The following is a 24,400-nucleotide window of genomic DNA, read 5'->3' as shown; positions in this document are numbered from 1 at the left end:
TTTCGTGGGCTATGTAAGTACAAAGAGAGTAGTAGATTCATCATTAAACCAATGACAAATCCAGGCTAGTCCAGGATTACAGACTCTGCAGCAGAGCCTCCTCTAATCCTTAGCACACTGAGCCAGCATTGGCTACCTCATCTCTGCTTTCGCGTGGGAATCTTGCTGGAGCCGAATCTCCACCCATGCTGGCTAGACAGAGCTGGTCCCTGCCATTGCCCCTCCCTCCGCCCCTGCTGGGATTAGCCAGTGGCTGCTTGGAATAGCCCAATTCTTGCCCAGAAGGTACAAGAGGCTTTCGTGGCCTGAGAGATCCCAATACATGCATGGCATGTGAGCAAACCACTGGAAACATTCCTGGGGCCTTTCTTTTTCTCTTCTTGCTTCTTCCCTTTTCTTTCTTAATCCTTTCAACATAAAGTAGCAATTCAAGGTGAAATTGTCTCTAAACACAAATTTCTCTTTAAAACCAGGGCTGACTATCTTTAGCAATGGAAGAAAATAGAAAAGCTATGCCAGAAAAGATGAGGTCTCAGCCCCCTAGGATGGATGGAAGGTTGTATGCAGAACAGAGTGACTCCTTGAACATGCAGTGGCAGGGGTTCCAGCCTCTTGTTACCAGAATATGCAAGTCAAGAACAAAGGCAGGATTCGTTCCCAGAACGAGCAAGCTCAGCGCTGAAAAGGCTATATCCTGCACAGACAAAGGCCGCACACAGCCATTAGCAGAGGAAACCAGTCAAGACCTGTGAGTCAGCCAATGTGGGAAGGAGTCCTTCCCAGGAAAGGAAATAGGTTCTTTGTTGAGTAGGTATTTTAACTCCTGTCCAGTTAACTGTTATTCCTCTGTAGGTTCTCCAGAGGCCCATAAAACAGAAGCAGGAAGCATCATTAAATTTTCAAGATTTGCTCTTTAAAAACTGACCAGAGCTTCCAGACAGAGAGCTCATGTTGGATTAGCAGGGAGACACAGACTCCGGACCTTTGTGCAAGCTGCCCTCACTACCTCAAACGTCCTTCCCCTAATCCGCACTGTCCAATAGGATAGCTATTTGCAACATTTCCCTATTTAAATTATTCATATTAAATTTAAAATACAGCTCCTCAGTTGCATTAGCCACATTTCAAGGGTTCAGCAGCCACATGTGACTTCCAGTTGCCACGCTGGACAGGACAGCACATATCATCTGCAGCAGGTGGAGGGTTCTGCTGGGCGGCGCCGCATCATGTCTTCACGTGACTGATTCTCAACCTCAGGTCCCAGGGCTGCTGCCATCTTCTCAAAGAGGCCACCTCACAGAGAGTGAATCATATGTTCTGCTTTAAACTTAGGATACATCCCATCCTATTACTGGATTTTGTATGTGCACGTGGACGTCTCTAAAGCAGAACACACGGTTTACTCTCTGTTCCCCTCCCTTATCCTACCTTTATCACTATAAAAGTACCTTGTTTATCTTGTGCTTTATTGCTTGTCCCTCCCCTGGAATATAAGCTCCATAAGAACAGCGATCTTAGAGCAGACACAGTGGCTCATGCTTGTAATCCCAACATTTTGGGAAGCCAAGGCAGACGGATTGCTTAAGCCAGAAGTTTGAGACCAACCTGAGCAACATAGTGAAACCCATCTCTATTAAAAAAATATATATACAAAAATTAGCCAGGTGTGGTGGTGCATGTCTGTAGCCCCGGCTACTTGGGAGGCTGAGACAGGAGGACTCCTTGAGTCTGAGAGATGGAGATTGCAGTGAGCCGAGAACACGCCACTGTACTCCAGCCTGGGTGACAGATGAGCCTTGGCTTAAAAAAAAAAAAAGAAAAAGAAAAAGGATCTTGTCTGTCATTTCCATTTCTGTGTGCCCTATGCCTATGACAGTACCTGCCACAAGCAGAGCTCGATATTGTTTGTTTGTTTGTTTGTTTGTTTGAGACGGAGTTTCGCTCTTGTTACCCAGGCTGGAGTGCAATGGCACGATCTCGGCTCACCGCAACCTCCGCCTCCTGGGTTCAGGCAATTCTCCTGCCTCAACCTCCTGAGTAGCTGGGATTACAGGCACGAGCCAACATGCCCAGCTAATTTTTTGTATTTTTAGTAGAGACGGGGTTTCACCATGTTGACCAGGATGGTCTCGATCTCTTGACCTCGTGATCCACCCGCCTCGGCCTCCCAAAGTGCTGGGATTACAGGCTTGAGCCACCATGCCCGGCCTGATATTGTTAATAAACAACTCACAGTAGTGTTTATCCCATGACTCTGGGGTTAGAAGACACCAATCACTCAAAAGAGCTGCAACTGATCTTCCCATGGGCCAACATCATGTCTAAGCATGGGACCCAGGAGGAGCATCTGGAAGACTGAGTGTTGAGAGAGTGCTGACATAGCAGCAGAGTAGCCACAGTCCAGCTTTGTCCAATTCTCCTCTAAGAACACCAGCTGCCTTCTATCCTTCTAACAGTCAATGCACGGTACTGTGCCTAGCACTGTGCACTGTCTTCATTTTCTGTTTTTGCAAAGGACTAAAATATCCTCTGATATGGCATTAGACAGTCTTCAACATGGTATAACTTTTGGTCCACATGCACATATTACCTCAAAAACAAGTAATAGGATGGAATCTATCCTCAGTTTAAGAAGTTAGTATCTTCGTACTTTGCATATTCTGTGAGTACCTTTGGATGCCTCCTCTGGAAAAGGAGAAAGAACCACTGTACTCCAACTTTGTTTTACTATTTACTTGAAATAAAATTTGAATGGCAAGAGTATTACACTCAGCAAAACATGATCCCCATGGCCAAGCACCAGGGGAGTACAAAGATATAAAAGATGGAAAACATATCACATGTCACATGTTACTGATCTTTCACAACAAGCTGAGTACAAAAGTCACCTTTGTTTGGGATCAAAATATTCAGCAATATAGTCAGAGGAGTAGGGCAAAGAAAAAGAGTGTGTGCTTGGGAGAATAATAAGCAATTAGAAAGCAAAATAAAAGCAGGTGGAATCTGTGCTCTGAACCAAACTAGGAAGGAATCCTCATAGTCAAGGAAGCTGGGGGACTGGAAGCTAACAGCCCAGTGGTTTGCCAAGAAGAAGTGGCAGCTTGGAGAAATGTTGGCAGTATATCCTCCAATTCTTACTGAGGAAACAAATCTGATTGCAAGTTGTTTTCCCCTGCAAGAGGACGTGGGAATTGTTTGCTGAGGCTTTACCAGATCTCCTAGTGGCATTAATTAATAAATGCACCAACCTCACTTGTGTAGGAACATTGCAGAACGTTGAGTTTTGAGAGAAATCGCAGGAAGATACCAAGTTTGAGTCTGGCTAAGTTTTATTAACTCAAATTTCAGTATCCATTCTGAAATGATTTCCAGAAAATGGGGTCTGCTCTGATGTATCAATCATGACATAACCATAAGGTTGTACAGGACCTGGTGACAGCCAGCAAGATTAGCTCCCACCTTCAGGCTTTCTGCATTTTGTCTTTTGCTGAGTCTTAAACAGAGAAACACAATCACCTCCCTACCTTGACCAAATGATAGAACTCCTCTGGGCAGAAAGGCCACATTCACTGCTATGAGCCCAGATATGGGAGGAATGTGCATTGAGGTGTGAGGAGGGAAGAGATGCCAGCTAGGCGGATCAGCCTCATCAGACCTCATGAGCAATGGGATGACAAACATCCCAGCCACATCACTCTCACAGCCATCTTCAGTGGCTCCTCTAAATCTCAGCTTCTTTTTTAGGTGGGAATACTTGTGTTCTCTGCATAGGAAAAGACTAGAAGCATTCTGAGGGCAAGGACTCCAAAATATCCAGCATAGTGCTTTCCACAGAGGAGAAGCCCATTAAGTGTTTTCTGAATCTGTAAATGATTTACAGGCTTTTCCTCACGTTGATTAAATGTCAGAGGTTTCCATCCAAATCTGGGATATGAGGACTGAACAGTCAAGAATTCATTCTTAACACTTGAGGTTTAAGGTTTTAAAATCGTGATCCAACACCAACTGGCCAAAGCGTGATGTTGAGGTGATCCCAAAGACTGGACTCACAAACCTGGCCCAAATTTATCCACTGAAGTATCTGGAGCTGTGGCCACTGTCAGGAATGCACTGTCATTGTCACAGATGCACGTTGGGGCGTTAAAGATCAGGGCACGCATGGCAGAAGAGACTGCTGACTAATGCTGTCTCCACAGCCTGAATCAAAGCCAGCCACCCTAACTTGAAGAGACTGGCTGGTGGCCACTCCAGGGCAGCTCAGGATCAGGCTGAGGTTGTTGGGAAACCAGGTAAGAGTAGTTTTCTCTTGATGATCTTTTTTTTTTTTTTTTTTTTTTTTTTTTGAGACAGAGTCTCACTCCATCACCAGGCGCCAGGCTGGAGTGCAGTGGCGCGACCTTGGCTCACTGCAACCTCCACCTCCTGGGTTCAAGCAATTCTCCTGCCTCAACCTCCCAAGTAGCTCGGACTACAGGTGCGTGCCACCATGACCAGCTAATTTTTTTGTATTTTTAGTAGAGACGGGGTTTCACCTTGTTGGCCAGGATGATCTTGATCTTTTGACCTTGTGATCCACCCGCCTCAGCCTCCCAAAGTGCTGGGATTACAGGCATGAGCCACCAGGCCCAGTCTCTTGGTGACCATTTTTTAAAGGCAAGGATGAAACTTACTGGCCAACCAATTACAGTTTCCCCTTGAGAAGACAATAGAGGGCATCAAACAAAATGGGCCTTTCGATTTCCCAGCGTTAATGTGCAACCAGTAAAAGTCTCTCACCTTCCCCACTGCCCCCAAACATCTACACCAGGTCAATCTCCCATGTGGCTACTAACATCTTAAAACAAATACAAACTTGTGACCCAACATTCCCTTGACTTTTTCTGCACTGTAAATTTCTAAATTTCCTAAAGACACATAACACAGATGTTAAACTCAATTGCATAATTTTACACAATAGAAATGTGATCACTGTTTTCCATGAGGGCAAGTTATGTGATCGAATTATTGGATGAGCCCTCTGGCTAAAAACAACTCTGAATAAGTCACCATAAAAACACTGAAGGGGTGAATGATATCACATCCCTATCAGGCCAATTTGGGCAGAAAGCTTGAACCTAAAGGGACTAGAGGATTATTCCAGTGCCCAAGCTGCTTTTGCACCCCAGATATCAAAGCGGTCATGATGACACATGTCAGGGCCCAGAGCACATCTGATGTAGACCCCCACAGGAGACCATTACCTGCAGTAACCAGAGTCCCTAAGGGTCACACTCTCAGGATTAGGATGAACCAGGACTAATCTGTCACTTCTTGTCCCTCCCAACCCCATGGGCCCAGAGAGAAACCTGAACAAAGCAAGAGAGGAAGTAGGAAGGGGATAAAATTACCCCTGAGATGTGCCAGAGGCCTGCCCTTATCCAGATTTGCACCCCAGCATTCTATATCACATGTGAGCGATGACAATGTATTTCATTTGTAATGACTCCAAAAGGCAACCAGAGGAAGGAGAGTACACTCATTCTAAGCCTCAGGGAATCTCCACAAATAATTTCTTTAAGGGCAATAACTAGTGAAATTGTCAGGCATATCAGAAAATAGATAATCAGGCATAGAAGAAAATAAAGCATCATGAGTGAGAACCAGCATAAACAACAGAGAACAGAAACAGACCTGCACATGCTGCAGATGCAAACTCATTAAGTTATATTTGCTAACAACATGAAAAAGTAAACAAACTTGCAAATATCTGCAGGGAACCAAAACCTGTAAAAACTGACTTAGTAGATTGGGAAAAGAATCAAACAGAACTTCTAGGAAGGAAAAATTTAATAACAAATAAAAATCTTATTGAAGTGTTTGGCAAAAGATGAAAAACAATAGAAGAGAGAATTAAGAACCAGAGGTTAGATCACAGGAAGTTGTTCAAAATACAGCATCAAAAGCAAAAATACGGAAAGCACAGGAGGGTGGATTTAGGCTATGGGGGATAAGTGAGAAGGTCCAACATACGTTTGATTGGAGTCCCAAAAGAGGACATTAGGGATGGGAATGAGGTAATATGGAAAAGATAACAGCTGGGAATTTTCCAGGTCTATTGAAATAAACTATGGGGTCAAAAGACCAGAGAATCCTAAGCAAAATAAATATGAAGGAATGTATACCTAGACCCATCATAGTTATCATTGATCACAGTGATTAAAACCGAGAGAAAATCTTAGAGAAAAAAAATACAGATTACCTTAAAAGGAAATGATACTTAGATTAAGAAATATCTCAACATCATAAATGGAAGCCAAAAGACAATTGAATAGTATCTTTAATATGCTGAAAGAAAATAATGACCAACCTATAATTCTGATGTGGAAAGATAAATGACCCCCAAAGATATTCAGGTCATCGTCCCTGGAAGCTGTCAGTGTTACCTCCTATGGCAAAAAAAACACTCTGCAGGCATGATTAACTTAAGGATCTCAGAATTTAGATCTCGTAACTTAGATGGACAGATCATCATGGATTATTTGGGTGGGCCCTAAGTGCAATCAGAAGTATTATACAAGGAGGAGGTAAAGAAAGATTTGACACAGAGATGGTGAAGTGACAAAAGAGAGACTTGGAGATGGTACAACTACTGCTGGCTTTGAGGATGGAGAAGGGAGCCATGAATCAAGCAATGCAAGGATGCAGCATTGCAATGCTGGGGAAGGAAAAGATTCCCCCGGAACCTGCAGAGGGAGCGCAGCTCTGCAGATACTCTGACTTTAGCCCAGGGAAATGGATTATAGGCTCTGTCTTCCAGAATCACAGGAGAAGGGATTTGTGTCATTTTGAGTGAATCTGTGTCATTTACCAGGGTTGTGGTAATTTGTTACAGCAACCAGAGGAAACTAAGACAACTGTCACACATACCCTGCCACAGTGAAGTGAAATCCAGGAGCAAGTCTTCAGGCATACAAAGAATTCATCACCAGCAAAGGAAATTCTAAAGGCTACATTTCAGGCAGAAAGAAAGTGATCCAAGACGGAAGACTGGAAACACAAAAAGAAATGAAAGCAAAAAAAGTGAAGATGCGTGAGGAGTAAATCAAAATGAATTCCCACCGTGTAGAACAATATATTTTGTTGGTGTTCTTTAAAAATCTAGAATCAAGCCAGGTGCGGTGACTCATGCCTGTAATTCCAGCACTTTGGAAGGCCAAGGCAGGTGGATCACCTCAGGTCAAGAGTTCGAGACCAGCCTGGCCAACATGGAGAAACCCTGTCTCTACTAAAAAATACAAAAATTAGCTGGGCGTGGTGGCACATGCCTATAATCCCAGCTACTCAGGAGACGAAGGCAGGACAATTGCTTGAACCCAAAAGGCAGAGAATTATGTAGAATTAAAACACGCAACAATGACAGAAAATAAGTTGAGACTGCTTAAACATTTTAAGTGTTCCAGGGACCTTGAGTTACCCTATGGGAAATGGAAGTTCTTATAAACTTTAGACTGTCAGTATAAATATTATAATTTCTAGAATAGAGCCTATAACTCTCAAACTAATAGAAACACTACTGTAAAACTATAGAGAAAAGCAAGGAAATTACACAAAAGTATAAGTGAGGAAGGAGGCTGGGATGGTTGAGAGACCCTCAAGGACTTCTGGGTACCATGGGCATCCCATTTATTGACCCAGTGATAGTTACATAGGTGTTTGCTTTATTTATTAAGCTTTGCATAGATGCCTTAAGTATTTTTTGGCACATATGCAATATTTTACAATGAAGAATGATTGAAAAGAAATAAGCACATACTTATCCCTTTCAACTACATTCTATATTCAGTAATCTTATTAGTTCAGTGTTTAGCAGATCAAAAATCCATAGATGTGCTTACACAAAAACCTGCACACAGATGTTTATAGCAGCTTTATTCAGAATTTCCAAAGCTGGAAAGAAATCAAGGTGTCTTTCAGCAGGTGAACGGCTAAGTAAACTGTAGTACATTCAGACAATGGGATCTTATTCAGCACTAAAAAGAAACAAGCTCTCAAGTCATGAAACACATCGAGTAAACTTAAATACATATTACTAGGTGAAAGAGGCCAGTCTGAAAAAGTCGTATACTGTATGATTTTAACTATGTGACATTCTGGAAAAGGCAAAACCACTGAGACAGTCAAAAGGTCAGTGATTGCCAGGAGTTAGTGGAGAGAAGGGATGAATAGGAGGAGCATGGAGGTATCTAGAGCAGTGAAACTACTCTGTTTGATGCAGTAACGATGTAACACGTCATCAGGCATTTGTCCAGACCCACAGAATATATACCACTAAGAGTGAACTCCAGTGTAAATGGCAGACTTTGGGTCATTATGATGAGTCAATGTGGGGATATCAATTGTAACAAAAGTACCAGTCTGATGAGGGAGGTTGATTGTAGGGGAGGCTGTGTGTGTGTGGAGGCAGGGGGTAGATGGGAAATCTCTGTACCTTCTCAATTTTGCTGTGAACCTGCTCTAAAAACACAGTCTTTCAGGAAAAAAAAAGAAAAAAAAAGTGTGCCTGAGAGGGACATCTGATCTCCCTAACTACCCTCAGCTGCTTTCCCAAACCCAACTTCAATAGATTTTTTAAATTTCTATTTTGCAATGTTGGTGCTATACCCAATAAACTTTGAAGTTATTTAACAAAAAATCCACAGATGGGTTCTCCAAAAACGGTTTCATCCAGTCCCTGTGTAAAGGCAAGTAAATTACTATTATACCTCATTTATGATGATGCAACTGAAGTCTAATGAAGTTAAATAATTTATCCAAAGTGTGGTTGCCATGGCTGTCAACTAAAGAAAAACAAGTAAGTCTTCAAAGAATTAAAGTTAGTTCTATTTAGAAGTCTTGCTGAAGAGCAGACTGAGGACCGTAGCCTGAGAGAAATCTTTCAGCAAGGTTTTGTCGGGCACTCTGCTACTGTGTTTTAGCTAATAGATGATAAGCAGCGGGGGTTTAGTATGTATAGAATTGTATTAAACTTACTGAGATGTTATAGTAAAATAGAATCATGTTAAGGTTTAGATGCAAGAGCATGTTTGGTTATAGATCATAGAGGCATAATTATGAATTTTGTCAGACATTATTTTATGTGTAGGAAAGGCAAGGACTGGGGCCTTTTTCTTTTAGGAAACACAGTGACTTAGGCAAAAGACATAGCGGGGGTCATGTGTTTTAACTTCTTTTGTCTTTGAAGTATCTTTTTGGAGAGTTGCATGTCATCACACAGTTAGGGGCTTTGTGAAATGATGCTGTGGAGATGAGTCTTAAAATTCATTCCTGTAGGCTGGGTGCCGTGGCTCACACCTGTAATCCCAGCACTTTGGGAGGCTGAGGCAGGCAGATCACAAGGTCAAGAGATGGAGACCATTCTGGCCAACATGGTGAAACCTCTTTTCTACTAAAAATACAAAAATAAGCCAGGCGTGGTGGCACGCGCCTGTAGTCCCAGCTACTTGTGGGGCTGAGGTGGAAGAATCGCTTGAACCCGGGAGGCAGAGGTTGCACTGAGCTGAGACTGTGCCACTGACTCCAGCCTGGCGAGACAGAGCAAGACTCCATTCCCCTCCACACACCAAAAAGAAAAAAAAAAAAAAAAAAATTCATTCCTGTGGTAAAGAGGGGCCCTTAGAGAATGCCTTGCCTTTCAGCCTGACTTTCTTGTCATCTAGCACCCAGACAGGTTTTACAGAGACATCCTGTAAGGTCGGAGGAATCTGTCCACTCACACAAATTATTGAAGATGATTGAGACCTTGGTTACACTCCCTGCTTAGATTGACAGCAGTGATAAGTATAAGTACCCAGCCGCAGTGGAAAACCACGCTACCCTCCTCTATCTTCAAAGCCCTCTCCCTGCTGGCAAAAAGAAAACCATGCCCTACGTCACTCTCATCTCATCCCATCTGCCCCACTTCACAGATGAGAAAACTCTGGCAGAACAGGTCAGCAGGTCCGCAGGTAAAGCAGAATTCCGCAACTCCCATTTTCAAATTAATAGCCCACAGATGACCGCCTTGATTAAAACACTGGTACCTCCCTAGGGACCCGTCACACCCTTCCTTCCTCACCCCACCATACCCGGGTGTATTTCTTGGCTCCTTTTCAGGGCTCAGGATTCCAGACCAATAATGGAGACCAATTAAGCTGGTCCGCTGATGTCAGCAGCACACTGCTCCTACTCAGCCCCAGAAAATTCAGAATCTCTGCCCTTTGTCAGGGAGCACACATTTCACTACAGAGCACCCACTTCCACCCTGCCAAGGAAAACAGCAAGGTCTACAGCTTAAAAGAGGTCAGGCAGGGCCTATGCATTAAGAGGTCAGGTAAGTAAGAATTGAATGCAGTGAAAACAATTTCCCTGCACTTGGATAGAACGTTATGCTTGTGACTGTGCTCTTCTCCATGCGTTCTTCCTTCTCTGCTCCTCTAGCAGTTGTAACCTGCCCCACAGAGAGAAGAGAAAATGTGAGCGCTGGCAAAGGAGGAGAACCTACGCTAGTAATCAGCCCAACCGTCTTGTGTTCCAGAGTGCACAGCCCCTGAGAGGAAGGTCCTTACCCACGGACGCAGCTTGCGGATGGCAGTGCTAAGATCAATCAGGTTTTCGGCCCTGGCAATTTCCCCCTGTACAATGATAGCTTCCACCTTTCATGCTGAGATCGGTAGTTGCTTTGTGCTTTCTTAAAAATTTTTTAAATTATTATTATTATTTTTAGTTTTTTGAGACGGAGTTTCGCTCTTGTTACCCAGGCTGGAGTGCAATGACGCGATCTTGGCTCACCGCAACCTCCACCTCCTGGGTTCAAACAATTCTCCTGCCTCAGCCTCCTGAGTAGCTGGGATTACAGGCGTGCACCACCATGCCCAGCTAATTTTTGTATTTTTAGTAGAGACGGGGTTTCACCTTGTTGACCAGGATGGTCTCGATCTCTTGACCTCGTGACCCACCCGCCTCGGCCTCCCAAAGTGCTGGGATCATAGGCATGAGCCACTGCGCCCGGCCAATAATTTTTTAAACTTGGAAATATGTCTAAGTATAACAAGCCCTCATGTTCCCACCCACCAGGATTAATCAACATTAACATTTTATCATTTTTCACATGATGGATTAAGTTGATGTCCCCTGTCTCATCCTCTCCCCACTCTCTCTCTCTGTCCAGAGGCAACATCTATGTGTATGCTTCTAGGCCGTAATCTTATACTATACATCTATAAATCATAATACTTTAACCTAGTCAAGTTTATAATTTTTTCACTTCTGAGATATGTTTCTTGGGTCTTTTCAATTCTTTTTAACCTCTGAGGGTAGTAAAAATATTCTCCCGATGGCTTCTGACAGTGTTCACATTTTGATTTTCACATGTTGGTTTAGCTGAGATTTCTCTTGGTATGTGTTGTGAGATGCAGATTTAGTATTTTTTACAGAAAGCTAGTTGTCTCAAAATGACTCAGTGATGTGCTCAGCCTTTCCCACTAGGTTCATCATGCACAGTTACCTTGTGCTAAATTCAGTGATTCCTCAGCCTGTTTCTCTGCTCTTTCATCTGGTTTCTTGACCCCTTTTTCTTTTTTCAGACATATCAGACCTATGAATGTACCTTACTCTTCAAAATCAATTTTAGAATTGGTTTCTATAATTGCAAGAGAAACCCTGTTGGGATTTTTCTTGGAATTGTCTTCCATGAGATACTTTGACAGAAATGAGCTATCCCATCTATGAACAGATCACACTCTACTCCTTGTATACTTGATTATGTTTTATGATTTTTCTATTGAAGAACTGGGTATGCTTTATTTAATTTATTTCTAGGTACCCCACAGTTTTATTGCTATTGTGAACTGTATGTTTTTTTCTGTAACATTTCCTATAGGTTATCGCAGTTCGGCAGAAATGTTATTCTTTCTGTATGTGGACATTAAATTTCCAAACGTATTATATATAATAAAAGAGGTAAGCAACTTGTTGAAAGTACACAACCATACCATCTTCACATAACAAGACTTTGTCTCTTTCTTTCCATCCTTGTGCTTCATTTATTTTTCTTGTCTTACTACATTGGCTAGGTTCTTCAGCACAATGCTGAATCACAGTGGTGATATTTAGGATCTCTATCTTATTCCTGACTGTCATTGGGAATGCTTCTAAGGTTTCCCAGTAAGCGTGATGTTGGTGTGTAACTATCTTTTTCACGTTCTCAGGTTACATCTTCCCACTTAGTAAGCTCCTTCAGAGTAAGGCCTACATCACATACATTTTCTCATCTACCACAGAACACTCTGTGTCACACAGCAGCCAAATCCATAGAGACAAAAACCACATTAGTGGTTGCCAGGGAGAGAGGGACTGATTAATGGGCACAGGGTCTCCTCTGTGGGTAAAGAAAAAGTTCTGGAACTAAATAGTCATGATGACTGCATGACATTGTAAATATACTTAGTGACACTGAATTATATACCTGAAAATAATCAAAATGGTAAATATTGTGGTATGAGTATTTTATCTTCTCTCTCTCTCTCTCTCTCTCACACACACACACACACACACAGAGAGAGAGAGAGAGAGAGAGAGAGAGAGAGAGAAAGAGAGAGAGAGAGAGAGAGAGAGAGAGAGAGAGAAAGATATAACTAGTCCAGGAACACATAACCAGTAAGTGTGATTACTAAAACCCGGTTTTTCACTGCAGTTTTAGGAGTCAAAAGAGAGCTACCCCTACATCTCTACATTGAGCCCAAGTCCAGTACATTCTCTCTGATGCCTCCTCTGAGTGATCCAGGCCTCAGTAGCCCTTGTTTCCAGACACGTCCATGGTACACACCCTGGTACGAAACCCTAGCTGCCCCATATCACTCTCTGGTCATTTCATGAATACTGGCTTAGTTCCCCAGGTAGCCATATTGTGAGCTCTTTGAGTCCAGGGCCCATGAGCCCTCCCCACAGGGCTCTCTGGCTTGACTGCAGTCGTGGAAACTGAAAATCATACCATTCACTGTTTAACTTGCACTTTAGCTGAAATGTTCCCACGTTCTTTTGGTTAGCAAAACATAACAGGTTCTCCTTTTGCCAGTGATTCAATCTCAGGAAATGCCTTTTAGCCACAGAACTCCTAAACCCATTGCGGCCTATTGTTTTCTCATTAATGAAAAAAAAAAGTTAACACTACTTTCTCCACTTGCTCATAAAAGTTTAATTTTTCTACTTCAAACACTGTGTGAACATTAAAAGGTGCTACAGGTTGCATTTTAATAGAGCAAGACAGTAAATAAAAGCTTATGGATTTACAGCTTAGGAGTTTAAACGTGTTAAACAACTTTTACTTCACTTGAAAAAGTTTTCTCTTTTAAAAAGAAAACTTTCTAAAAAGTTTTCTCTTTTAAAAAGAAAACTTTCTAAAAAGTTTTCTCTTTTTAGTGTATTTAGAAATTAGCAAGGAATCCCCAGATTAAAAGTCATTTAATCTACCTCCTAGCCTTGGATGTATCACTTACTTTTGGCCCCAGGCAAGTTCCTCAAACCCTGGGTGTTCGTTTTCTTATCCACAAAATGGAAATAAAAGCGCCTTCCTGTGAGCCTTAGAGGATCATTGTAAACCACAATTATGACAACAAACAAGAAAGTGCGTAGTAAAGGGCAAAGCCCTGACTGTAAGGGAGGAACTTGGGACAGAGGATCTCTGAGTCCAGAAGGGGAAGAAAGGAGGTGGTGATGAATGCATCTCCCCATCCTTGGCTCCAGGTCTCTGGACCACTGATCAGCTGGCCTAGCAGGTGCTCTGAGCCTGGAAGGGGTCTGTGGAAGTGGCCCAGAGAGCTGAAGAGGGATGAAAAGCCAATGCTACTCTGCCAGAATGACCAAAAGAAAAAAAAAGTTTTTAAAATCAACGCTCAACACTTCTCCCAAGTGATAATGCAAATACCAGTAATACACAAGCAGGTGGGGGTTATTTTTAGTGAGGGTTTTTTTTTTTTTTTTTAACTTTCTGTTCTGAAATAATTACAGACTTGTAAGAAGTTTCAAAAATAGTACAGAGAGGTCTATGTCCTTATCACCTATCTTCCCCAATGATAACATTTTTTTTTTTTTTTGAGACAGAGTTTCGATCTTGTTACCCAGGCTGGAGTGCAATGGCGCGATCTTGGCTCACCGCAACCTCCACCTCCTGGGTTCAGGCAATTCTCCTGCCTCAGCCTCCTAAGTAGATTACAGGCACAGGCCACCACGCCCAGCTAGTTTTTTGTATTTTTAGTAGAGACGGGGTTTCACCATGTTGACCAGGATGGTCTCGATCTCTCGACCTCGTGATCCACCCGCCTCGGCCTCCCAAAGTGCTGGGATTACAGGCTTGAGCCACCGCGCCCGGCCAATGATAATATTTTATATCACCATATTACATGATCAAAACCAGGAAACTGACATTGGCACAATACAACGGACTAGACTGCAGACCTTAATCAAATGTTATCATTTTTTGCAGACACTGTTGTACAAACAACTATAATGGTGCAGAGGGTAGAAAAAAAAGAAGTCATATAGAATTATTTATATCACTGGGATGAAATCAATATATTGTAATTTCTATAGACAGTTCATGAGTATGAAAACACTGCTTTATTACAAACAATATTTTTCTTTGTGATTGAGTCCATTGTGATGGGATGATATTTGCAGCATCTTACTCCAGTTCCCCATTTGGGGAGATGAAGACATTTCCCATGACAGTTCTAGAAGGGTCAGGAAGAAAGAGTTGGGCATCCAATGCCCATTGCAGTCCTCATCCCAGACCCTCTCCAGAGTCAGCACTGCCTGCTCCGGATCCAGCAATGCAAAAATCACAGAATTCCCACAGCTTTAGGGGCATCTCCAGGTGGAACTTTCTGCCGGCCTTGAAATATTCCAGGTCGACTGAGCAATGCCACCATCTGGTGGTCAGACAAAGAACTAAGGAAAGCAGTGACAAGCTCTCCGTTTGTGGGTCCTACCAGTTCAGCCACCTTTTAAATCTATTCCAGGAGGCTCTACTTAAGGTAAACCCATACTAAATATTGTAATAAAGAATGTTTCGTAATGAGACTAATCACTCCACAGTGGATTAAATATGGCCACAAATTCCTGGAGCCCCTCCCATTAAGAGGTGCGTCTATTTCCCCATCCTTTGAATCTGGGCTGGGCTCCTGACTTGCTTTGAAGCAGAATGCACAGGAAGTGATGCTGTGTAATTTTCCAGCCTCCACCTCAGTTGGCCTCAGAGCTTCCCGCTCACCCTCTTGGAAGACTGCCACTTTGTGAACAAGCCCGCGACAGCCTCCTTGAGCTTGAGGTATTAGTGAAGAAAGAATCTCCATTTCAGCCGGGTGTGGTGGCTCACCCTTGTAATCCCAGCATTTTGGGAGGCCGAGGCGGGCGTCTCACCAGGTCAAGAGATCGAAACCATCCTAGCAAACGTGGTGAAACCCTGTCTCTACTAAAATATAAAAATTAGCTGGGTGTGGTGGCGCGTATCTGTAGTCCCAGCTACTCAGGAGGCTGAGGCAAGATAATTGCTTGAACCGGGGAGGTGGAGGCTACAGTGAGCTGAGATGGCGCCACTGCACTCCAGCCTGGTGACAGACCAAGACTCTGTCTAAAAAAAAAAGAATCTCCATTTCCTCTGACGTCTCAGGCATGTGAATTCCAGCCGAACCACTACCAAATGTAGTGATGAGTGAGCCCAGGCAAGACCAGCTGAAGGCAATTCAAGTCCTAATATACAGAATCATGAGAAATAATAAATTGTCTTAAACCACTAGGTTCTGGGGTACCTTATAATGGAGCAATAGATTTGAGTACTCTCAAATTACTGTTTAAAAAATCTGTACTGTGGTTTATTATTACTATTTTCAACTGGATTACTGGGCAGGGCATACCATATTTCCACATGTCAAATCTTGCTTGTTGTATGCATTTCAAATATATGGCATACTTTGATTTTCCTTTGCATTTTCAGCCCTTGTCACATGTTATCATGCATTCATTCATCAAACACCAAGCATGTTAAAAGTGACATCTCCTGGAGTAGGCACTAAAGATGTGACATTGAAGTGCATATGCCTTGAGAAACTCATGGCTATTGAAGATACGTGTGCAAATGGGTTGGTCATCCCAACCAAGTAACCACCCCCAGTAGAAGCAAGGCAAGGGGCTGCATTAGTCAGGACTGAATTAAGGAAAGAGAAACCACTCCAAATCTCTTGGGGAATTTATCATACAGGCAAGAAGGTAAACAAAAACTGGTGGGGACAGGAGTAGCAATAGAGCCCTAGAAGATCCCCAGCCACTGCCAGAGAGCCAGCCACAGCGGAGGGGGAGACATTCTCTGGCATCCCCCTCCAGCTACCCTCCAGTCTCACCCCAGTGGCTCACACTGTTCAAACCCAGCAGGCACCTGGAAATGCAGCCTGCAAGGACCAAGCGCCTGGGATGTGAAGAACAGCAGGGGAAGAACAAGGCTTACACTTGCCATGGTGGTGTTCAGGCTAGAAAGTCTTTACAACAGAGGCAGTGGCTGGGCCAAGCCTTGACACTTAGAAACATTGAACTCTATTTGGAGATGTTTTGCAGTCACCCTTGAGTTTGCCCAGGAGAAACAAGGATGAAAAGGCGGAGGGTTTGCATTCAAGCAACTGCTTACAACATTGACCCAAACAACAGCAACCACAAGAGAGTGACAGTGTCTAGGAAAGATCCCGGCACCCCCAGGGACGAACTGCTGGAGCTCTGGAGAGGCAGAAGTCACCTCCCACTCTTGGCTTCTTTTGGTGCTGGGAGGACAATGAGGTCAAGGCCATCCCTTCAGCTGTCCTGAACACAAGCCTCTTGACCCACATAGCGGCTGCTGTGTTTCACGATGAGCCAAGCAAAGGACCAGGATGGATTCACTGCCTTTGTTTGAAATATAACTAAGTCTTCATGTCAGTGGATTCCTTTTCTTCTCTTCCTGGTGTACATGTCTTTAGATTTCTTATTTCAGTAGCTAAATATACATCTAAACTCATTGGAAATGAAATAGAAACTGGCTCTTTAACATTCTAAAGAATGGTTTGCAAACTTCAGCAGGTCTCCAACATGCCTAGAGGGCTTGTTCAAACAGTATTGCTGGCGTCTACCCCCAGAGTTTCCATTCAGTGAGTCTGGAGGAAATTTCAAGAATCTGCATTTCCATCAAGTTCCCAGGTGGATACTGCGGCTGGTCCAGGACTACACTTTGGGAACCAGTATTCAAAAGTAATAACTTTTCTCCACGTTCTCTTATTTTATATATCAACCTCCCTTCACCTTTTCATCACCTTGGTACAGGTGTTTCCCAGCTACAAGCATCAGCCCGGTGCTGGTGAAACTACAGCCTCCCAGCCACTGCCCTGGAGATTCTGAGAGCCTGGAATACTACCTTCAAGGGCCCCAGGTGAGGCACATCAGGGCTACGGAAACCACAGGCATCCTGCAGACCTACTATGTGCCAGGCACTGTGATTGCCAGACGCTATTTCATGCGATCTTCCTTATACTTCAACTTGTATTTGCTCTGTATAGGGAGGCGTCTGACGCTCTGAGAGGTGAAGGAGTTTGCCCAACGTCACACAGCCAGCAATGGAAATGCTGGGGCTCAAACTGAGGAAGTGTGACAACACCCTGTCACTGTACTCCCAATCATTCTGCTCTATTTCTTCCTAATGAAAAGGGGCCTGGAGTCCCCACCAAGATCACTGACAAATCTCTCGAGTGAAGAGAAGTTGATCTCTTCCAGCAAGGAACACCAAATAAAAACAAAAGGAAGGCTGGGCACAGTGGTGCATGCCTGTAATCCCAGCACTTTGGGAGGCTGAGGCAGGCAGATCACCTGAGGTCAGAAGTTCGAGACCAGCCTGGACAACATGGAGAACACATCTCTACTAAAAATACAAAAATTAGCCAGGCATGGTGGTGCACACCTGTGGCCCAGCTACTCTGAAAAGTGAGGCACGAGAATCACTTGAACCTGGTAGGCAGAGGTCACAGTGAGCTGACATTGTGCCACTGCACTCCAGCATGGGCAACAGAGCAAGACACCATGTCAAAAAAATAAATAAAAGGACAATGTGGGCATTGCATGCATGCGTGTGCACGTGTGTGTGTTGTGTGTGTGTGTGTGTGAACTGACTCAGGAGGCTGTGAAAAGGTGAGAAGAGAGACAAGCTTTGCACTAACATTGACCATTAAAACCTAGTAATTAACAAATCAGAAGTGTACATATTTATCATGTACAACATGAAATAAGATATATCTTGTTAAACTTATCATTTGAATGAACTGTGAAAAAAATAACCCCAGTTAGTTCATGAATACTCTTATCCTTTTTTACAAGCCACTTAATCTCTCTGATTTGGTTTAATGATCTGCAAAACAGAAATTTATTTACCACATTGGAGGTTTAGAGAATTAAGTGAAATAATGAATGTGAAAGCCTCTATTTAGGCTCATACGCCCTTTTTATTTTCCATTGTTGGTAAAATATACAGTTCATAAAATTTACCACTTTATATAAATCTTTCAAACATAATTTGTAAAAATACATTGTGTCTGAGTTCCTTAAACAGAGGAGTGATTAAACCCTGAGGTTCTCAGAACCCTGCCAGGCTTGAGGTGCTCTGAGAGTGATGGCTCGTGCCACAGTGAGGAGGCTTCAAACAGCTCCTGTGCAACCGACTTGGGTGACAGCCCAGGCCTCCTCCCGGGTAACACATCTTTCCCAGGCCCACACTCAGCAGAAAGTGGATCTTTCACAGTGAGAGGTGGAGGCGAAGCACACTGTGGAAGAAGATGCAGATGAATCTCTTCATGTTTCTATCATCAGCCCTCTACTCAAGAACCAGGGGAGTCTCTGCTTTGTGCAGCTTTGGGAGGTTTGAAATATTAACTGGGCCTCCCAGCTACTACCTAGGTGCTTTTGAAATAGATGAGCTATTAAAATACAGACCAGCTGCCTGAACAGTGTCAGCAGAGGTTGGATTTGCGTGTAACATTTGGGTTCTGTTTTATTTTCTTTTGTAAAAGAAAGAAATCATGTTATGAGAAAGTGAAACTTCTGTACAAAGAAGTTTGGGGGTAAAGAAAACAGCCCTGGGCTCAAGTGGGTTCCTTGCCTTTAATAGCTCCAGAAAAAGTCCAGGATGGGCACACCTGCCAGGGACCGTCCGGGCCCCCCACTTGAGACCAAGGCCCAGGGGCCCATGTTGCGAAGGTTCCAGAGACTTCAGAGGCTTGTGCAGCAAAATTGGCCAAGTCCAAGTCCCGTGTCTTCTTCTCTTAAGTCATGCCTGGAAAAAGTTTGTCCATTAGAGACCTGGGTAAAGGCCTCCAGCCTGGGAGCTAAGAAAGAAATGACTCAGGAAGCTACTGAAAGGTCAAAGTCTTCCTTGTCCCCAGCCCCGGACCTGAGAGACGGCAGTAGTGCCGAAGGTTCCTCTGATGAAACTCAGATGGAAAAGTCAGGCTGGCGAGAGCAGATCCCTCTGGCAGAATCACAGTACATCAGGGCAGGAAGGAACTTTGGTGTGATCTTGGCTCACTGCAACCTCTGCCTCCCACATTGAAGCAATTCTCCTGCCTCAGCCTCCTGAATTGCTGGGATTACAGGCACGTGCCACCATGCCAGCTAATTTTCTGTATTTTTAGTAGAGACGGGTTTTCACCATGTTAGCCAGGATGGTCTCGATCTCCTGACCTTGTGATCTGCCCACCTCTGCCTCCCAAAGTGCTGGCATTACAGGAGTGAGCCACTGTGCCTAGACTATTGACTTGTATCTTACAGGCACTACCCATCATGAACTAGCTCCTAGGTTCATTTAATGCACAAAAAAGGGTGGAGCATTCACTGGCGTCAGGCAGAACCTGGTATCTCAGCTCTCAGTTGACAACATTTCTGTCCCTCTGTCAAACTGGGAAAAGATAATTTCAGCAGTTTTTGGGTTTTGCCCTAGAGGAGTGTATGTCCATGAGAGGCAGGCATGTAAACCAATCATTCCCTCCCTGGGGGGGGAAGTAAGCATTCTACAGGAGCAGGACCCTGTGAGCGGTACTGCAGGGCTCTCCTGGGGAGGGAGGGGGTCATGTACTCTGGCTCAGGAGGGGTCCCTAGAGGAGGTGAGGTCTGAGCTCAGACTTAGTGAAACAGTAGGACAAAGCCAGGCGATGGGGGTGAGGGTCAGCCTGCAGGTGCATAGCTACAGGGAACTGAAAGCAATGTCAGGCTGCCACCGAGTTGTGAGTTGACGAATGGTAGAGGGCTGGGTGGGGCAGTCTTGGAGAGAAGATAGAGATTTGGGAAAAATTTAGGACTGAAAGCTGGCAGAACTTGGTGAGTGGACATGGAGGGGCTGGGGTAGAGGTGAGGGAAAGGAAGGAGTCCAGGATGACCTGAGGGTCTCTTTGGCTTTCTTTGTTGATGGTGGAGTCATGTGGAAGACAAGGGCTGAATTTGCACGAGTTCAAGTTCAGACACATGAAGTTGGTGCCAGAAGACATAATGTAGAAACAGCTGCAGTCCTCTAAATACCAACATCTGAGGCTCAGGAGGGATGACAGAGCCAGATACCTGTTCTTTCTCTATGATCTGTGCTTTTTATGTTACCTCTATACATAATTTCTTACTTTGCCTGTATCCACCCTGAGATGTATTGAATACCTGTGCATTTTAGCTTATTCATAGGGGCTTCTCTTCTGGGAAGGACTGGAAAGGCCCTAGGTGCAGGGCGCAGGAGGGTATGGAAGGTAAGGTCAGCGGGCGTGCTGGTGGGAACGGGAGACAACTGAGAAAGCACAACGAGCTGCAGGAAATGTCAGGAGCCAAGAGAAGCTCAGCCTGACCAGAGATGAGGGTCGCCATCTTGAATGGTGGGGAAGTGAAGGAAAGCCCAGTTGAATGCCACCCGATCAAAAAGAAAAGATAAATGCAGATAGTAAGGCAGAGAAGGCTCTGAGGCCTGGATAATGAGAGCCATGTTATATCCCACGCCACAAAGCATCCAACACCACGTATCTCCAAGGATGCTTCCCCTACGCTGGATCCGGCTGGCTTCGGCGTCCTCTCTCTGCACTCTCAGAGCTCACGTGGATGTCCACACGTCTGCTGGACAACGCCCCCTAGAGTGAATGTCTGTACATGTTTTCACACACATAATGTTATATCCGTTGCCATCCTACTGAGTGAGGGGATGAATAAAGGTAAGTAAAAAACAAGTCACTTTAACTCAGAAAGGAGTCCCAGGCCACTCCAGTGAATGTCAACGTGGCCATAAACTTGCTTTCCGCACCCCTACCAAGCCCTGGTAGGAGAGAGAGACATGGAGGGGAAGAGAGAGGAGGGGCTCCATCTTTCTGGTGGATCAATAACATAGTGCTGAGAAAGGCAGCTCCCCACACCTGGCTCCCACCAGCACCCCCGCCCCTCCTTCTGCAGCAGACCCTTGGGCAAGCTTCTCTTCCCAGCCCCCATCCTTGCCCATGAAACACTCAGGCCAACCTGGCACTACCCCAGGGGTGGCCTGTTCTGCCCAACCCATTAAGGGTTTGGCTGATTTGAAAACACCCAACCCCAAAAAAATGTTTTCTGTCTACCACACAGTCCTTTTGACCTATGCTGGATGATGTCATCAGAAACAAAAGCATCCTAACCTTCCAAGGTCAACATTACTCCACCTCAACCCACAGCCATAGCCATCAGACACACACCCAAGCCAACAGATTATTACAGAATTCTAAACGGCACTCTTTCAGAGCTCTGGGGCGAGCTACCCTGGGGCCTCCAACTAGACTTCCTGCCCTGGCCCTGGCCTTGACAATGCACTTGTTTTATCTCAGCAGGTGGCCCGGAAATGCCAAGCTGCCTTAGTGTCCAAGTTTCCAGACAAGTCTGCATTGCTGAGGATCGGGGCAGCTGGAGCAGGTCTGGGCACCTGGGGAAGGAGGGAGAGGGAGGCAGCACAGGGGCCTGGGAATACCCAGTGAGGGCAGGGGGACCCAGATGGGCAGGGCCACTAGGAGTGGCTTCCTCACTGCTTGTGGGCTGTGTCAGTCATCCAGGTTGCAAGGAAGCCTCATGCCGTCATAGCCACGACAGTCATCCAATGCCCAGGCCAGGGGGTTGACCTGCTGGATCTCAGTGTATTTTCACAGTTCAGTTCTGCAGGTAGGAATTGTTAATACCCATTTAGAAGATCAAAGTTGCCCCAAGCATACTACGAGGAAGCGTCCCAGCTAGGGTGTTCACACTGATCCTGGTGCTCTTTCCCATGCCACTCTGCCTTCCACCACCACGGCAGTCCTCAAGTTGAGTTCTTTCTGGAAGGTGATAGAAAACTGGCTTCCAACTTTCCAACCCTAGACTTTCTTTCTTCATTATGGCTGCACGCAAGCACTTTTCCCTAATGTAAAATTCTCTGAAGGATCAAAAGATTTGGCAGCTCATCCAAAAAATCCAATTTTTTTTTTTTTGAGACAGAATCTTGCTCTGTCGCCAGGTGCCAGGCTGGAGTGCAGTGGTGCAAACTCAGCTCACTGCAAACTCCACCTCCTGGGTTCAAGCAATTCTCCTGCCTCAGATTCCCAAGTATCTGGGACTACAGGCACATGCCACCACACCCAGATAATTTGTATTTTTAGTACAGACGGGGTTTCACCATATTGGCCAGGCTGGTCTCGATCTCTTGACCTCGTGATCCACCCGCCTCGGCCTCCCAAAGTGCTGGGATTACAGGCATGAGCCACCGCGCCTGGCCCAAACAATCCAATTTTGAGAGAAAATTTTGGATGAATATAAACATTATGAGGTTGGGGAATTTTGTCCATTTTTATTCACCACTGAATCCTTTGTGTCCACGACAGTGCCAGACACACACTAACCCGAGTGGGCACCCACTAAATGTGTACTGAATCAACACTCTTTCAGATTGCAGATTCTTGAAAATTTTCATGATTTCCTGCTCAAACCACTTGTGAAGAACACAGCATGACTTCAAGAGCCCTCAACTATACTAAAGTAGCGACTTGCATATAGCATAACTCAGAATATGCAGGCCTTGGTCCTCAGGAGACCAGCTTCGCTCAGCAGAAACAGAAAGACATCCATCTGATTCCTGTACCCAGCCAGAGAATGCCACCTGTGTGAGTTACTTCCTGACTGTCCAGACACCTCCCCATGCTCTCTCAGTTAACAGATAAACCCCCCGAAGGACTGGGAGCAGCTGTAGGACATTTCAAATGCTTCCTACTAATGCTTGTAGCTGGATGGGCCCTCCCTGCTCTGCTGTGACGTGAATCTGCAAGGAATGCGGGGTCTGGAGCGTTCTCAGACCAATGCACCTCATGGCTGTAGGTCTGCGTTCCCATCACAGGCACAAAGGCTGCAGCTCCCACCGCAATCTCAGCCTCACCACCTCCCCAGTCTCCAATCCCGCCTCCATGCTCCGGCACCGTGGCATTCCTTCAGTTCCAGGAACATGCCCCATGTGCTCTTTCAGCTTCCTGGAAAGCTTCTCCCTCACCATTTCCTGGCGTACTCTCCTCATCCCTCCAATCTCAGCTGTGTTACTGTTTCAGGAAAGTCCCCTTTCCACGCCACCCTCTCCCCTAGCACAGATCCATTTCTTACGTCATAAGCATTAGTCCAAACTGCACCACTGTGTAAGCTCCCTGTCATTTCACAGACCTTGGTCAAAGTGAAACATTCCATGGGGGGCTTGGGTCATGAGAAACAGCCTGACCAACTGCCTGAATTTGTCACATTTTGCTGGGAGAAGGGGCAAGGAACATCACATTCTGCCAGAACAAGGGCCAAACCACCTCATCATGTGAACATGTTATCAACATTTTCCCAGGCAGCAGGCCATACCCCCAAAGACTCCTCCTGCTCGGGCCTATAATCACCCCAGCCTGTACATAGCAGTAGGCACTGGCATTAAGCTGGTCTCCCACATCTGCAGGTTTTATGCTGGACATAAAGCCTACGTTTTGCTGTAGGGCTGCCAACTCTCTCTCTTTCTTTAACCTTCACCTTCCCTTTAAAAAAAAACTAACAGTAGGCCAGGTACAGTGGCTCACACCTGTAATCTCAGCACTTTGGGAGGCCGAGGCAGGTGGATCACAAAGTCAGGAGATTGAGACCATCCTGGCCAACGTGGTGAAACCCCATCTCTACTAAAAATGCAAAAATTAGCTGGGTGTGGTGGCAGACGCCTATAATTCCAGCTACTCGGGAGGTCGAGGCAGGAGAATTGCTTGAACCCAGGAGGCGGAGGTTGCAGTTAGCCAGGATCACGCCACTGCACTCCAACCTGGCGCCTGGTGACAGCGCAAGACTCTGTCTCAAA

The 24,400-nt window shown here is 44.9% G+C and overlaps 1 protein-coding gene across 3 annotated transcripts in view; it reads right to left on the bottom strand.

Moving 5' to 3' along the window:
* The window catches only part of RBM20 (RNA binding motif protein 20), a 204,087-nt gene that overhangs the window by 78,505 nt on the left and 101,182 nt on the right, over positions 1 to 24,400 (bottom strand). The window contains exon 1 of one of the 3 annotated variants that reach the window (XM_010332999.3): positions 1 to 24,400. This exon is cut by the window's left edge and continues 5,261 nt beyond it. The exons of the other annotated variants lie outside the window; for them this stretch is intronic. The gene's annotated coding sequence lies outside the window, so the exon portion shown is untranslated. 3 annotated transcript variants of the gene reach the window in all.

Source organism: Saimiri boliviensis, chromosome 12 (genome assembly GCF_048565385.1).
Source record: "Saimiri boliviensis isolate mSaiBol1 chromosome 12, mSaiBol1.pri, whole genome shotgun sequence".
NCBI lineage: Eukaryota > Metazoa > Chordata > Mammalia > Primates > Cebidae > Saimiri > Saimiri boliviensis.
This window is presented reverse-complemented; position numbering and strand designations above follow the sequence as displayed.